The sequence below is a fragment of the Myotis yumanensis genome, unplaced genomic scaffold (genome assembly GCF_028538775.1).
Source record: "Myotis yumanensis isolate MYYU_CA2020_CCGP unplaced genomic scaffold, mMyoYum1.0.hap1 SCAF_9, whole genome shotgun sequence".
Taxonomy (NCBI): Eukaryota; Metazoa; Chordata; class Mammalia; order Chiroptera; family Vespertilionidae; genus Myotis; species Myotis yumanensis.
Window position 1 is genome coordinate 51,467,596 of NW_027223760.1, and position 16,617 is coordinate 51,484,212.

The 16,617-nt window shown below is 42.7% G+C and overlaps 1 protein-coding gene and 1 long non-coding RNA gene across 8 annotated transcripts in view; one reads left to right on the top strand and one right to left on the bottom strand.

Annotated features, from left to right (window-relative positions):
- Positions 1 to 6,929, bottom strand: part of ICA1 (islet cell autoantigen 1) — a 110,838-nt gene extending 103,909 nt beyond the window's left edge. For 2 of the 7 annotated variants that reach the window (XM_070424343.1, XM_070424342.1), the window contains exon 1: positions 6,460 to 6,571. The gene's annotated coding sequence lies outside the window, so the exon portion shown is untranslated. Of the gene's footprint in view, positions 1 to 6,459; positions 6,572 to 6,819 lie in introns of those variants that run through there. The other 5 variants (XM_070424344.1, XM_070424339.1, XM_070424338.1 and 2 more) reach the window with 5 other exon arrangements.
- LOC139016376 (uncharacterized) lies at positions 5,877 to 16,238 on the top strand. The gene is made up of 4 exons (XR_011472663.1): positions 5,877 to 6,011; positions 7,303 to 7,367; positions 12,300 to 12,398; positions 14,434 to 16,238. It is a non-coding gene; the product is annotated as an uncharacterized lncRNA (long non-coding RNA).
- Positions 16,239 to 16,617: the final 379 nt, after the last annotated feature.

Consider the following 16,617-nt stretch of genomic DNA (forward strand, 5'->3'; position numbering starts at 1 on the left):
TTAGCTGCAAGGACACTCAACCCCTGGCCTTCAGGGAGCAGCAGGTGGAAGATAACTCCCCAGGGAGGTGATGACCAGGCCCCCTCCTCACTCGCTGCAGGGAATTCTGGCACTGGGCATTGCACCAGCACCTTCTCCCACAGCTTCCACTCCTCGTGTACCACTACTCACTTCTTTGGAACTTTCTAGCACCATGACTATAACCGCTGCTGTTCACTTCTTTCCCTCCTGAAGGGATGGATCTCACCCCCTTGCCCCTTCCCACCTTAGTCCATCTATTATCCCTTCTCTTTAAAGTTAATCAACCTCTTTCTGCCCTCAACTCATATTCTTCCACCTCTTACTTCCTCCAGTTACCATCTTCTTCCTTTACTCTGCAGTTATAAGCCCGCCACACCAGAGAGAGTTTCTCCCCAACTCAGGTGCTCATTTCACTTGACCTTCGACTAACCCCCCCTCCTTGATTTCTCAGGAAATACAATCTCTACTTTTGCTATATTTTCTATTTTCTTCATTAGTTCCTCTTCCTCTATACTCACATCTCAAGTATCAGAAATTGATAAGGTCCCAGTCTTGGTTATCTTCCATTACACTTGTCTTGCTCTCTCTAGTCTAGATGATTTGTTCCGTGGCTTCAACCAACAGCTGTCTGCCAATGATTTCCAGATTAAACACCTCTCCAGAGATTACAACAGGGACATGGGAAGGTGGGTCTCATGCTCTGGAGAAGTGTTTTTCCATCTTCTTATGGCAATCTTCACCTGGATAGCCCACAGATACTTCAAATTCAGCACATCTAAAACTAAACCTATCTCCCTCTAGTTCTACCCCCAAAGTGATCTTCTTCCTGTGGTCCCTATGTTAATTACCAGCATGAAATCCAGTGAGTGGCTCAAGTTGAAAACTTGACTTCTCTGTCATCTTTTGTAGCCAGTCTCCAAGATCTCTCCTTTCTACCTCTTAAAAAGCTGTCACTTACATCTTTTCCTTTCTATATTCACATCCAGGACTTAAGTCTAGGCCTTCAGAGGCCACACTATCCCTGTATCTGCCCATTCCCATCTTTTATACCACAGTCTGAACTATTATAATTTGCAAGTCAAATTATATCACCCTCCTACCAGAGAAAATTCTAAACTTCTTAGCAAAAACCCAAGCCCCTTCACCTTCTGGCCCACTTTCCAAAAAATTTCACTATATCCCATACACAGAACTATTCCTCTGGTCATTTCAGAATGCTGGAACTTTCCTGAATACACTATGCCACTTGCAAAGTTTCCTTCCACCTGAAATACCCTCACCCCATTTATCCAGTCGGCCAATTTATACCTTATGGCTAGACTCTCATCGAATGTCGCCTCCTCCATGAAGCCTTCCCCAACCCAACATCCGCCCTGCTACCCTGTCTTCATCACTGAGAATTAACTACTCCATGCTGGTGGTGCCCTGCACTCCCATTACTCTCCTGCAATGAGCTAATTACATCTGCATCTCCTGCACTAGGCTGTAAGGTCCATGAAGGCAGGGACCCTAACTGGTCCACCAAGCAAAGTACCTGAAACAGCAAGCCTTAGTAAATATGTGATGGATGAAGGCAATAATTATGCACTACCATTTACAGAGCACTTCATATGTGTGAAGCACTTAACCCCATTAGCTCATCCTCACACCGCCACCACGAAGGGGATACCACCCCTTTTTGCAATTGAGGGGGAAAAAAGGGTAAAAATGTGAAGGGATTAAGAACTACAAATTGGTGGTCACAAACAGTTATGGGGATGTAAAGCACACCATAGTAAATAGTCAATAATCTTGTAATAACCATATACAGTCCCAGGTAGGTGCTTGAAACATCAGGGGAACACTTTTCAAAGTATATGATCGCCTAACTACTGTGCGCTATACCTGAAATTAATACAAAATAATATTGAATGTAGACTGAATTGAAAAGTAAACTTTTTTTAAAAAGGAAAAGAAAAGCTTAGAAAGGTGAAGTAGTTCGCCCAATGTCAACAACTAGCAAATTCAGATCTGCTTTTGGCACCTGCGCTCCTTTTTTTAACCACTCCTTCCTACTCCTGGAGGAAAGAGATGGATAATGGACTCTGTTTCTATACAAACAACCTCTCCTAATCACAGGCTCAGGCCCTGTGTTAGCCCCAAATCCATTACCACCAGGGTGCTGGTGAACAGTAAACCCTGCTGATGGACCCCTGGTGGCTATCAGGGTTCCAACCAATAAGGAGAGGGGGGGCCATTTACCACAATGAGCTCCTTGGTCTCTGGCTAAGGATGCACGCCCCAGAAACACACAGAGAAGGCTGGATTTCCCCTAAGTTCCTTCAGGTTTCCTACACTGGTGTCCATGCCCTACTCTGGGCACAGAGAAGTGGGTGTGAGGGATGGTAGTAAGAAATGGAAGAGCTTTTTAATGCTCGCTCTGGGAAAGTAGCCGCAATACTTCAGTCACTCCTTGTACAAATGCTCTCTCCACCTAGCATGAGAGAACGTTTCCACATGCAGTCTACACTCTTGGGGTTAGCAATATACCATTAGCTATATAATCAGTGGGCCATCACTGAACACATATACCTCGTGTCTCCCAACCCACAGTATTGTGCTGCATTCAGTTGTCTTTTTCAATCATTTTCTCTTAATTTTACGTATTTTCTGTCGAATGCATTCTAAAATTGGCCTCTTTAATTTCTGTAATTCTAACGACAACATCAGTCCTCTATTTCCCATTAAGAACTCTACCACCACCAGGACTATTCAGCACATAAATGAAATCAATCTTTTGCTTACCCTGATTAATACATTTAATCCTCTCGAATCATAGATGATTTGAACTTGCCCAAGGTCACTCAGCTAATAAGATTTACACACGCACACTGGACTCCAGACATGAGGACTATTTGCCAGTATTCTCCCACCTGTGTTCTCTCCCTTTGTATCCCTGCTTACTGTGTTGGGAAGTCTTTTTCTCCATTCCCAACCCTTTTCACCTGCCAAATTCCTATTGGTCCTTTAAAGATCAGCTCAAGGGTTCCCTCTTCCATGAACCTTCTCAGGTTTTCTCTGCTCTCTCCCCAACCTGGGAGGGGTGCCTCTGGCATGGGCTTTCCCCTCTCTGTTTTTGTTGAAATGTAACTATCAGCTGCATTCTCTATCTCTCCCTTACTAGGCTCTAGGATCCTCTGGAGCAGGGTAGGGTCTGGGTCTTGTCTTGAGATTCACAGTACCAATCCAGTGCATGGCACATGGCATAGACACAACAAATGCTTGCTGAAAACTGAGTGGTGACCCTACTCCTCTGATTTGGCCAAAGATCTGGTGAACAATGTCATCTGACTTAGCAGGAGAGAGTTCTCATCCGGAGCAATGTCATTTTCTCAGCTTTCCATGAACTCATTCTCTCACTAGGTTTACACTGGGACACATAGTTACCATTAGTTGAGGAGCTAACACTTCTCAGACATTGCGATGTCTGCTTCGTGCACACTATGCTTATCCTTACAACAGTGCTGAGTAGACATAATCCTCATTTTCTGAGTGAATCTCAAAATCAGTTATCCTAAGTAACTTGTCTATAGTCGCCTAGAAGGAAGGTTTTGTGTTAAAGGCGTGTATTAAATGCCCTATTCTGTATAGTCATTTCTGTCCTAGAGGGAGTCATTAATATTTACAATTACTTATACACACACAAAGAGTGCATATACTTCGATGCCTGAGTAGTGAAAGCATGGTCAACTAGGATTCACGAGGTTCAAGGTGCTTCTACCATATGTATGATCCAGGGCATTTCATGCAGGGTGTCTTAATTTTTTATCATATAGAAAGGGATTATAATACCTACTTACATAAAAGGGGGCTGACTACGCAGCTTTCTCAAAAAAAGAGGGCCTTGGCCCACTTTAGAGCACTATGTTAGATAAAGAGCTAGAGAAATACCTGGCTATTTGTTAAAGGTCAACATATATTATCTCTACTCCCCACCACAACACCACAAGGTGGATATTCTTGCTCTCTAGATAGGGAAATGATGTAGAGCTTAAGTAACTTGCTCAGGGTCACATGGCTAGTTATTTTTATGGTTGGGGTACCAATCCTGCTCCATTAGGATCCAAAGCCTGTGTGCCCTCTGCACATCCTTCATGATGCTAGATACGATTGTGGTATAAAATGTGACCGCTTGAGGTTGGGAGGAATTGGGGGGAAAGTTTACCCTGTAGCAGTCTGCATTTAAAGCTCCGTTGAGGCAGATTCTAGACGGGAGTGGGGATGGGAATAAGTCTAATTAATTGGTAACCTCTGATATCTAATGAACAAAAACATGCAGACAGCAAACTTGTCCATGGTTCCCATAAATCTGACAATGCAGATGGAGTAAAAAGTGCATTAGTGACCAGTGCACTGATCTAAAGGCTTCTAGCTGTGAAGCTCAACTAGTAAAGAACAAAAATTCTCTCTGATCCACCTGGGCCTACTAATGTCCCCACCTTCTCCTGTATGAGGTTTCTGTAACCTTAAAGTTCATATCAACACAGGCTGTCGCTGCCATGTCATTGCACAGTGGCCACACCTCCCTGCTTCTGATAAAACTGCCTATACCTGAAAAAAATGTACTGTTTAGTCAAAAAGTTTTCTTGAGGGAAACAAAATTTTCTGTATTTTTCACACAGTTGACGTGGAGAGAGAAACGCTCAGAGAAAGAGAAAGATGCTCAGAGAAAGCAGTCAGCTAGATACTCAAGTGAACCAAATGGGGGAAAGACAGCGATGAAGTCAATTGCCCAGGCATTTGCCATGCAGTGTCTTTAGCATTTAATGCGGGTGAAGTATCCACAGTTTTATTAACCTCAGGTTTCTTCACTGTTATAATTTGTACTCAATAGCTTAACTGTCATTTTCTAAAGATCTTTTAACTTTACTGTAAATAATACAAATATTTAACTATATAATGCAAAAAAAAGATCCATTTAGAAAGCCACATCTCTTGCAATTAAGTATATATGTATATGATGGTCTAAAAACCAGTGGCATCTGAACTATTAAGGATTATAAACTGATTTTGCCTCTATGGTATATACTATACTTGATGTTTCAAAAATAAAAACTGAACCCTAAAGAGAAACTGGTTTGAAAGTATGTTTAGAATGTGTGTGTATTTTCAATAGAAGGTAAGAAAATGAGTCTGGAGCATTAATTTCAGGCCAATAAGCATTTCCTATTTCACCTCCCAACCCCCCGGGAACAGCTCAGATCTCAGAAAATCTAAACTGAAAGTCAACGAAAACCAATTTGAGATTTTTCTGACAGACTTCACTGAAATGTTTGGACACGAACACGTTTGCAATGAGTCATAATATACAGGGCCTTAATGGCTAATGCCTTCTGTGCCTTCCTTCCTACACCAATGCCGTTCTCAGATCAGCTGCGGCTGTTTTCCAGGCCCTGATCATTTCTATGAAGTTACCAGATCTCAGTGACTAAGGCTGCCACCCCGCGCCTTTCTCATACTGATTTGTTATGCCATCCAAACAGCCCGATTCTCTTTCTAAACGGGGACTCTCCCCAGCCGGGCAGTGAATACATTCCACCTGCGAAAGGGCGCAGTACTTTTAAGACCCCAGAGAAACGCCGAGGGGCCTAGGGAGCACTCCAAGTAAAAGGTGCGAACGGTTCACGGGGAGTCGTCCTGGGCTAGGGCCGGCTTAATAACAGGATGTGTTCGCCGCAAGAGGAAGCGGGAGCTGCCATAGCCCGGGGTCAGGAAAGGAGGAGTCAGCAGCACCCGAAGGAAACGGGCGCGCCGGGGCTGGCAGGGACCTGGCTGGCTTAGGGTGTCTGGTTCCAGGCGGGTCCGAGGCTGGTGACCACCTCGTTGGCAGGGCACCAGGCTCAGACCTCCCGGCACCAGCGGTGATAAAGCGGTGCCCATCTGCTCCCTGCCACCTCCGCCAAAGATGGGTCCTGGGGTGAAGGGAAAAGGCACACCAGGCGCCGCGGCAGGTGAACTCGTCCACAAGTCCGCCCCGGATGCAAGGACCTTGAGATCCTGGGGCCGCCGCCGCTGGGAGGCGAGGCGCGGAGTGGGTGGGGTGGGGTGGGGTGGGGTGGGATGGGATGGGGTTGGCGGCGTGGGGGGGGGGGGGGTGCCTGAGCTGGGGCGAGAGATGGGGCGGGAGCCCGCAACGCGTCCCTCCGCTCCCCGGGGGCTGACGCGCGCTCCCCGGGCGCGCATCCGCCAGGTCTCCCCAGGCCCCAGGGAGCCGGCGGGGGCGGGGAGGGCGCTTTAGCGGTTCCCGCACGGGGATCCGCGGCAGGAGCAGGCGACTCGCCCGTCACCCGCCGCCCACGCAGGGCAGGACTGGCCGTCCCCGGCGGGCGCCCCCGACCGCCCCGCTGCAGCCCGCAGCCCGCCCGGCGCGCCCCAACCCCGGCCCCGGAGGGCAGGTACCTCGGAGCCCTGGCCCCCAGGAGCCTCCCGGCCGAGCACTGAGCGTCCCTCCAGCTCCCTCATCCGACGTCAGCGTCAGCGGCAGGCGAGGGAAGGGGGCGGGGGAGCGCAGGAACCGGCCCTTCCTGCGGTGGCGGCCGCCAGCCGGAATGGCAGCCCGCGGAGCCGGAGCGCCGCAGCGCAGCTCAGTGCAGCTCAGCGCAGCGCAGCGCAGCGCAGCGGCCGGGGGGAGCGGGCGCCGGGATGGGGCACCGCCACCGCCCCCTCTCCCAAACTCTCCCCTTCTGAGAGTCCCGGTGGGCAACCTCCCGCCCCCGCAGGACCCCGGGATCTGGATGAGGGAGGGGCCCCTGGCCTCACCTAGTTTGGGGCGGGTCCGGGATCTGGGGAGTGAGTGTCCCTCTCTCTTCTCCCTGGGGTCTGACCTCGCCCACCATCTCCTGGGGTGTCCCCCGCGGGTTTCTGCGGCCCAGGGTGACCCCGCCCTTGCTCTCCCGCAGGTGTTCCACGTGTCCATAGCATTTGCGTCACAATGACCTGGGCGACAGGTGGGAGCCTGGGCGAAGGGTTCCCACTGTGTCCAGTGTAGGGCTTGCTACTTGCTTCCACTATAGACGTCTGTGCCTTTAGGGGGGGCAGGAGATTTCAGGATTTCAATGCCAAGAAAAGTTACAGAGGCCTGTACCTGTGAACCAAGTTTGGGCTTAAAGGAAAAAGGCTGTGTGAAAAAAACTGTGTGTATGCATATGTATATAATGTTTCCATTCCCATTTAGCCACATAGCTCTTAAACTTGTTATTGATGCTGATAGTAATTTCATCCTCTCTTATCCTTTGTCATCAGGAAAGAACCAAACTCTGTGTTTGAGTACCCTGCAGGGATCACCTGACGAAAAAGTGCTGGAATAGGTACTTCCCAAAATTATCAATGCTGAAAAGCAATCTCAGTGTGCTTTGACTCAATTCCTGGTTATGTTATATATGTGTTAAAAAGTTTATTGAATAGTCATCGATTTAAGCAATTTAACTGGATGGAATGACAGATGGTTACTGAATAAAGATGCAAACAAATCTGAAATCCTTCTAACACGCATAGGCTGTTCATGCCAGGCACATGCTGTGTACTTTACATTTAGTCCTTAGAGCGACCCACTACTGTAGGTAAAGTTATTATTCCTGTTTCACAAATGAAAACACTGACTGCCCAGAGTGCCATAAAGACCCTCAGCGAATAGGAGATTGAATAGGAGTTTGACTCCAGGGTTGTCTGTACTAAGAGAATTAGCTTCATCTCAAGAGAGAAAGGTGGCTGGCCAAAATGGACAGTGAAAATGTATAGGAGAAGATGCTGTCATTTTAGTAGAAAGGCAAGATAGTACAGGTCCTGAAATGTATGTAACCTTTAAAGTTGACTTTATTCTTTGGATATATTGCTATGTAGATAGGTTTAAGCCTGTCTCAGTGTGGCACAAAATATTTAGCTGAGCAAACATCAAGTCTTTAATAAATGTTTATGAATAAACAAATAATATGGCCTACAAAATAGCAAATTGTTGAAACTCTGAGAGTCAGGAGAAGTTTGGGGAGAGAAAAACATTGCTCCTATATTTGGTTTTTATAGGAAGCATTCAAACTGACCTGTTAACAACACAAGCTAAATGATTTTCCTTTTTGTAAGAAGGAAAAGGGGGGGGGGGGGTTAAAAGCAAAATGTACTCAGATGGTCTTTCTGCATGTATAAATGATTTTCTTAAAATGAGAGAAAAACGGCTTCCTTGCAAAAGAAAGATTATTAAGATATTTTATTTTAAAATATTTTATTCCAAGAGCCATTAACTTATGTGTAACACCTATTAGGAGTTTGAAAAATAGAGATTAGGCCCCAGCAGTGTGGCTCAGTTGGTTGGGCATGGTCCTGCGCACCAAAAAGGTTGCCTGTTTGATTCAGGTCAGGGCACAAGCCTGGGTTTCGGGTTCCATCCCTTATAGGGGGCGTGCAGTAGGCAACTGATCGATGTTTCTCTCACATTGATATTTCGCTCTCTCTCCCTTTCATTTCCTCTCTCTCTCTCAAAATCAATTTTAAAATCTTTAAAAAGAAAAAAAGAGATTATAGTTTTTTAACCAAATGAATTTTTTTAAACATAGTAGGTGCTCAACAAATGTTGGCTGAATATATTAATCAGTTAATTAAGATATTGAGAGAGAAATAGATCATAAGATTTCCTGACTCCATAATGTTCTCCTCTCCACCAGTGCTGATTTACTAGTTACAGGGAAAAGTATTAGAAACTCTATCAAAGACTGGCTTTGTGGTATTTACATTTGTTACAAGAGGTCCAGTAGAATGGCAGGTTGTGCGTGTGTTCACAGTATCCCCACAAAATACAGCTACTTGGAACACAGGCATTAGGGGAAGTGGGCTAAAAAACTGATTTATATAACTAATGACTCAGGTTTCCTTTTACTTTTCCAAAGATCAAGGCGAAAACCTGAGCTGTGAGTCTAACCTGCCAAGGAAGCTCAAAGTGGCTTCCAAAACCATGTCTAAAGGTGAACAGATACGGGATATAGCACTACCTGGTCAACATCGCACTGAAATTCCTTAGGCTCCCAGAGAGTTTAAGATAAAGTTTTACATGACTTTTCATCGTTATTAACGCTGTCCTAAAATGTAGGACAATATTTGAGGAAGAAAATAGTAGTAAGTTCATGCTTGTTCTACATAAGCCACAATGAGTGCTTTCCTTCCCATTTACAACATTGCTCCACTTAGAACACTTCCATTTGTTTCTGGGTATCAAGTTGTCTCATTGGCATAGAGCACCCGCAAGATGCCAAGCAGAGCTGAAACAATGTCTAAGAAGAGAATGGCTATTGAGTGATAGGATATGAAGTTAAGAAGAAAATAACGTACATTTTCCAGAGTGGAACAGGATGACAAAGAAACTTCTCCACAGAAAAAATCCTTACATTTCAATTCAGTGGTGGCTGTTTTGTGTTGTTTGTTTTTGATGGCTTCCCAGGTTCAAGATATGCTAAGAGAACCCCATGAATGAGGAATTTTGTCTGGTTGCCATTAACAGAGACCCAGAATAGTAGTGGATTAAATGAGTTAAAGGTTTATTTTATTGCACATTAAAAATGATTTAAAATGATAATAAATTTAAAAAATTAAAAATGGATTGGGGAGAGTAATTGAGAAGTAGGCAATCCAGAACTTGTATGATCTCCACTAAGTTATCAGGGTGTAACCCTATTCTTCCTTTCCACCATCCTTAGCAAAGTAATATTGCTTAACGGTAAATCCAGGTGAGGATGTGAAGTAGGAACCTTTATGCATTGCTGATGGGAATGGAAAAGAAGGAAAATGGTCTGGAAGTTCCTCAAACTCTATCCCCAGTAGGGGGCATGCAGGAGGCAGCTTATTGATGTTTCTCTCTTATCGATGTTTCTTTCTCTCTTCCTCTCCTTAACTCTCTCTAAAATCAATAACAACATATTTTTAAAAAATAAAGGTAATTTAATAGAGAAAGGATAGATTTTCCAACAAATGGTGCTAGAACAACTGGACCTCCACATGCCCCCAAATATATCTAGACATAGACCTTACAACTTTCATAAAAATTGACTCAAAATGGATTATAGACCTAAGTGTAAAACACAAAACTATAAAACTTGGAAGATAACATAGGAGAAAATTTAGGTAATCTTGGGTTTGGTGATGATTCTTTTGATACTGCACCAAAGGCACAGCCTATGAAAATAAAGGATAATGGAACGTTATTAAAAATAAATTTTTCTGTTCTGCAAAAGACACTGTCAAGATCAGCCACAGACTAGGAGAAGATGTTTTCAAAAAACATCTGGTAAAATATACAAAACATTTAAAATATACAAATAAACCTTAAAACTCAACAATCAGAGAATGAACAACCCAATTAATACATAGGCAGAAACTGACAGACTTAAATAATAAAGATATTCTTCTCATAATATCTTTAATCTCTTCATAATCTCATAATATCTTCATAAACCAAGAAGTTTAGACAAAGACAAAGATAGTTCTAGGGATAGTTTATTAGCTCAACTACAGGATAATGCCTTCATCAGCTCTTTTCAATTCTTTGGGTCTTTTCCTCGATGACAAGATGGCTGTAGCAGCTCGGTCCAGACAGTTTTTAAGGCCTCTGTGAGCATCCCAGTCAGGGAAGAAGGGAGCAACTGCTTTTTCCTTGGGAGGGCCTGATTTTAGCCTCCAAGGGAAGCTTCAGCTGACTTCTCCTTAGATCTGATTGGCCAAATCTCTGATGGCTTATTAAAGTAAAATTATCTTGATTCATTTCCTAGCTGTCCTTAAATAAATGGATCTGTGCCAATTTTCGGAGGTTCTGTTAGCAGAGAAAGGAGAGCCTACTGTAACACAGGCAAGGATCTGTATCTACCACATACATATTTCCATGATTCTCCTGCTACAAACATCACCACCACCACCCCAATTCTAAGAGCCAGCATTAGTGAACTGCCTTCAGTGCCCAGACACGCTATGCTCTCTGTGATTTATGGTTCATTGCACGTCACTTTTGCCCTGCCCAGAGCACACACTCTTTCCTTCATGTACTAGCTGAGCATCTTGGTCTGTGTGGCTTCAACCTTTTTCTCCCTTTAGTCTTCAGCTTAGATATCACTTCCTTTGGAAAGTTTTCCCTGGTCCCTAATATGACAGCACCCTCTTGTTAGTCCTGTCTTAGAACATATCAAGCTATATTGTAATTTTCTATCTACTTATTTATATTCCCTACTAGACTGTAAACTCTAATGGCTTATTGATTGGGCCTTATTTCTCTAGAGCCTCACATAGATCCTACACAGTAGATAATCAATAAATACTTGTAGAAGTGAAGCACTTTTTGGGTGCACTCAGAATCAATTTGTGTTAAAATCACTTCAAAAAGTCTTATATTGAGGCAGTATTTATTCTGCTTGTCTCAATAAGAGCTAAAGATTCTAAGAGCATTTGAACTGTCTTTAAATAGTTTTTTAAGTGGGAAGATTTCTACATATAGATTCATAATATAGAAAGTAAATGTAACTAAGTGATGAACTTATTTGAATATTATAAGATTCTATCTTACTCTGCAACTTCTTGCTACCATTTTATTAGGAAAAATCAATAATGACACATGGCAAGGCACTTTCAATCCCGTTTGTAAGTAGATGAGGTTTAAATAAGGAATGCAGGAAGGAATGAAATGAAGTGGGAGAAAAATAATCACCAAATTTGATGAATATAATAGAGCAGCGCTTTGAAATCTTAGTACTTTGAAGTGAAAAATATTGATTTTATCGTTTCCATTAAGTAATGAAACATTCATCCATGAAGTTTTAAAAGGGAATTTACCAGGCACAGAGTTGGGGTCTCTTTGGATTTTAGACATAGTGTTGCCTCTTTTGGGTTGTCCTATGCTGACTTTTTCTGGGCGACCACCCAAAAGCTGCCAGTTTGGAGTGGAGCCCAAAGAGAGAGGGGGCTCTGCAGCTGGCCTGGTGCAAGGTGAGCCCTGGCCCTTGTGAGTTGTGGATCCAGTGCTGCTGGAATCATCTGTGACCTATCTGAGGACGATATGGAGCCTGTGACAAACCCCAGCAAGACCATCGTGGAGGAAACCCTTTGTGTTGGGGAGAATGCAAAGGCCCCTTTAAGCAGATGACCCTTCATTTTGAGAAATGACTCCTGGCTTTGTGGCTAGGCTCACATAGAAACTGAATCATCAACCATCTGGCATAAGATGGCCATATTACTTTGACGCCTAACATGAAATGGTGTTGTCTTAACTTCAGCCATGAACCCAGGCATTTGCAACTGTGATCCATATCCAGTGGATTGAGAAGAAAGAGGAATCTATGGAGGCTGAGCCTATGAGAAGCCTGAAGACACAGGTGAATTGAATGAGCAGTACTTGCACTCCTATACAGCGGGGCCTTGACTTACGAGTTTAATTTGTTCTGTGACGAAGCTCGTAACTCAAATTACTTGTATGTCAAATCAAAAAGTGAATGAGTGAGACACGTGATGCTGGGCTGGTGTTGTGGCGTTCACTGTGACGTTCGCTGTGCCAACTAGTGGTGGGGTATCTGAAGCTGGCTCGTAACCCGAATTTTGGCTCACAACTCAAAGCAAAAAATCGGCCAAGAGACGGCTCATATCTTGAAAAACTCGTTAGTCGGGACACTCGTAAGTCAAGGCCCCACTGTATTACTTTCTTATGCTTCACAGGGAGTATCCCATGGTGCATGGGTCAGGGATAGAGTAACTTCAAGCTGCTGTACAGATGGCTTTACATGCTGTACTGGCACCAGGCAGATGAGAGGAAATCCTACTGCTTTTCAGGGTGATCCTGAACGGACAAATGAGAAGGAAAATGCTCACAGTGTTAAATTTTGAGCAGAAATTTTATTGTCCACTTTGTCTGGAAGGAAACATTTTATGGTCTACTTTGCTTGAGGTCAGGATCTATGGCAACTCTTGAGCTAATTATTTGGCACAGAGGTGCTATTCAAATCTGTAATTGAGTTAAGGCAATTGGAATCTAGCACTGAAACTGGGGCTGAAAACCTCCTGTTGTGCCAGACTTTAACCCTTTCATCACTGGATTGTGGGGAGGTCAGAGAGATCTCTGAGGGAAGGGCCAGAGTGACTTGGGCAATGGTGTATATACTGGGGCACGGAGCTTGGTTGGGACAGTGGCAATATTTTAGAGATGCTTAAGGCTGAGTGAGTACATACTAGATAATTTTTAATCCTGGCCTGACTAGATGGTGAGGGACCTGAAAGGATCAAGACTGGAGAATTGATGACAAGATTGTTTTAGGGAAGCGTGGATGGACATTTCAGAATGGGCCCGGACTGTGAGAATGTCAGTGTTTATGTGAATGCACACTAAGAGGCCATCATTGCAGAAGAGGTTTCAGTAACTAGGGAACAAATGATTTCTTCTTGGGGAGTCAGTCATTTTCCTTCTCCAGCTAGTCTGTTGGTTCATGGACATAACAACTATGAGGATCAGAATGGCGGCGATGCTTGGACTCAACAGCATACATTTTCTTTCCTCAAGACTGATAAGCAACAGTGATCAGCAATGTCCTTCTAGGGCTGTAGCAGATCAGTTATTTTGAGTTGGGAATGCCCCTTCCTCCTGGAGGAGCAGCAGCTAATCATCCTTGGAATAATTTTGTGGATTTGGATTTGCTTTCTCTGCTTACATGCCTCTAAAGCATCGCAGGATTCCATACACGGCTTCCGATCAATGAACTCACTGCATTGCAACCCAATAGGCTACTAACTGCCTGGCCGTACTTTATAAAATATCCAGTCATCTTGATAAGCTAGGCTCCATTGGAATGACCAATTGGAAACTTAACCACAACACTATCTTAAGATGTAGCTAGCACCTTGTGATATCAGAGTGCTATGTTGTAGAACATGAGCGGAAACAGTGACCCACACATTTAATATTGCTTCACAGCTGGAATGGAATGCAACCTAGGGCCTAGGGATGAAGGCATCTCTTATAATTACATCACTCTTTCACTTTCAGGAGTTTTGCTTTAACTCTTTAAATTTATTTAAGTCTTTTAGCCTAAAGAATTTAGTTCTCACTGGAAAACGCCTGGGGGTTAAAAAAAATGGAGTCTTTATTAAATTGATAGTTGAGACTATCACCTGGACTTGTTGAATTCTTTGTGCAATCAGGGCAAAGATCCTTGGCAAGCTGTGGTGTTGGCTGAAAGCCAGGAGAAGTTGGAACAGAGAAGGAATCTATCATATATGTCAGCAGCAGTCTTGTGAATGCCTGCAGAACAGAGGGCTGTAGCTTGCACCAATATTTCCTTGCTGAGCGTACTATTTATTCTCGTTTCCTTTTTAAAGGAGAGGTATAACAATTAATTTTTTTTCTTTTCTCTTTCTTCCAAGGAAATATACTATTACCTAAGGAATGGTTGAATTCATCATGTAGTCCAAAGGCTGTAGAATATTGAGATGGGATTGTGACAGAACTGAAGAGGATCATAATAAACCAGAGGTCCTGGACTTGAAGACCAGTATCTCACTTCTGTGTGCGGTGGCTGGAAATGACCGGTTGTCTCCCATTGAAGTTATGTGAGGATTGGTTGGATCATGTGCTATGAGTATTTCCTTTGGATATCAGGGAGAAAAGGTATGAATGTGTGAGAGAGTGTGTGTGTATGTGTGTGTGTGTGTGTGTGTGTGTGTGTATGTGTGTGTGTGAAAAGTCTTCATTATATATGAGAAATTTTAGGCCTCAAGAAAATATAGATGGAAGTCCACTTACTTTTCATGTGGGGGACTGCTGGCCTCCTGTGCCCCAGAAAATTCATATAACCTTTGGTTGGCTTGTTTTGCCCAGTGATTTTTGAGATAATAAAAATTATGTTGTTCTTCCTTCCTTTCTTCCATCCATCCTTCTGTCCCTCCCTCCCCTCAGCCACTTGTTTATTAAATATTCATTGATAACCCAGAAGACTGTGAAAGTCAGAGGCTGGGAAAACACAACCACAGACCCTCATTCCTCTCACTATCCAATAAATGCAGAGACAGCCTAGCTCTGCAACTGGTGTGATTTGGTACAGTTCTGGTCAGATGTTTAGCCCAAGATTATAAAAAATAAAACAGAACCAAAAGAAAGCCTGCATTTTACTTTAATACCAGCTCTGCAGTTAATCAGCAGCACTTTAACCTTGAATGTTTGAAGGACTGGTTACTTCAAAGCATGTGTAAGTGATGTTAGAATTCAAATATGAAATGAGTCCTTGCTGTCTGGCACAATCGTCATCGTGTTTCGCGTCACACTTGTGGGTGAAGATAAGGTGTCACTTTGTTCCTCTCCACGCAATTTTGAGTTTCCGTTGTGAAGACAAGATTAAGTATGTCAGGAAAGTAGGCACCTGCCAGGGAAGAGGAAAGTATTAACTATTTCAGGCCACTAACAACATATGACATTTGCTGCAGAGGTAAACTAGCAAATTATGCTCATGGTGCCATGGACAAATTAATGTCCCTTTAAAAAGTTTGAATTATTTGCCTCATAAAAATGACCACCCCCCCCTCCCCAATTTTCAAAGTTAAGAGTTCCTCTTTCAAAGGAAGAGCTTTATGATGTTTAGTTTTCTCTCCATTATCAAAAAGAAAAGGGATTTAGTAAGGAAGATAATAACATTCTTTGATCTTTGTTGATGCTGTGTCATCTTATAGATTGTTTGAAAAGACTTGGAACAACATGAAGCACTTTGATGGAGAGATACGTAATTTTTTAAATGTTATTTTTTTCTTTGACCTTTCATCTTCCATATACTAGTTACTGTAAACACAATTTAAAAATCATAAGTTGAAATTCTTTATTTAGATTTAGCTCTCCATAAGGAATTCAACAAAAAGCAAATGCCAACTCTAGATAAACCTTTCTTATGCATAGGCCATATGATGGTGTGTGTGTTTTCTATAAAATGAATGTCACTTGCAGATGTTAACCCACATTACTCCAGAAAATTTCCTAATGGTTGTTTTAGACATTTTCTCTTTCTGTAAATCTATTACTGTGAAACTAATTCCTTCCTGACTTCCTGTTGCGTTTCTCTACTATTGCATTATTGGTATTTATTGTGTTGGTATGCTCTGTCTTTATAAATTAATTTTGTCTTTTTATTTTTAATTTTTTTCAATGCTCTTCATTTTTTTCAACTTATACTAGCATTTTTATGATTAATTCACACTTAAATGAGATTTATTGTTTGCAAAATTTAATTAAAATTTCCTCCTTCCTCTATACATTAAAACTAATTATTCTTGGATTTTCATATTTCCTATTAGTTCAAATCAATAATGGAGAATAAAACATTCATACATTAATCTAAATGATTTTCCTCTACCTTTGCAGCAATGACTTGAACATTATTTATTTTATCATCTTTTGAATCCCTTGAATGTAAAAACATGTTCTTCTATCTCTTCTATGTAAAGTTAGTTATTCTATAGTTCTTCATATATATGTACATAAATATCCCACATTGTGTTGTTTGTTTTCTCTGTGACCATTCATTCAAGCAAGACATTTATTGAGTACCTTTCATGGGTCAGACA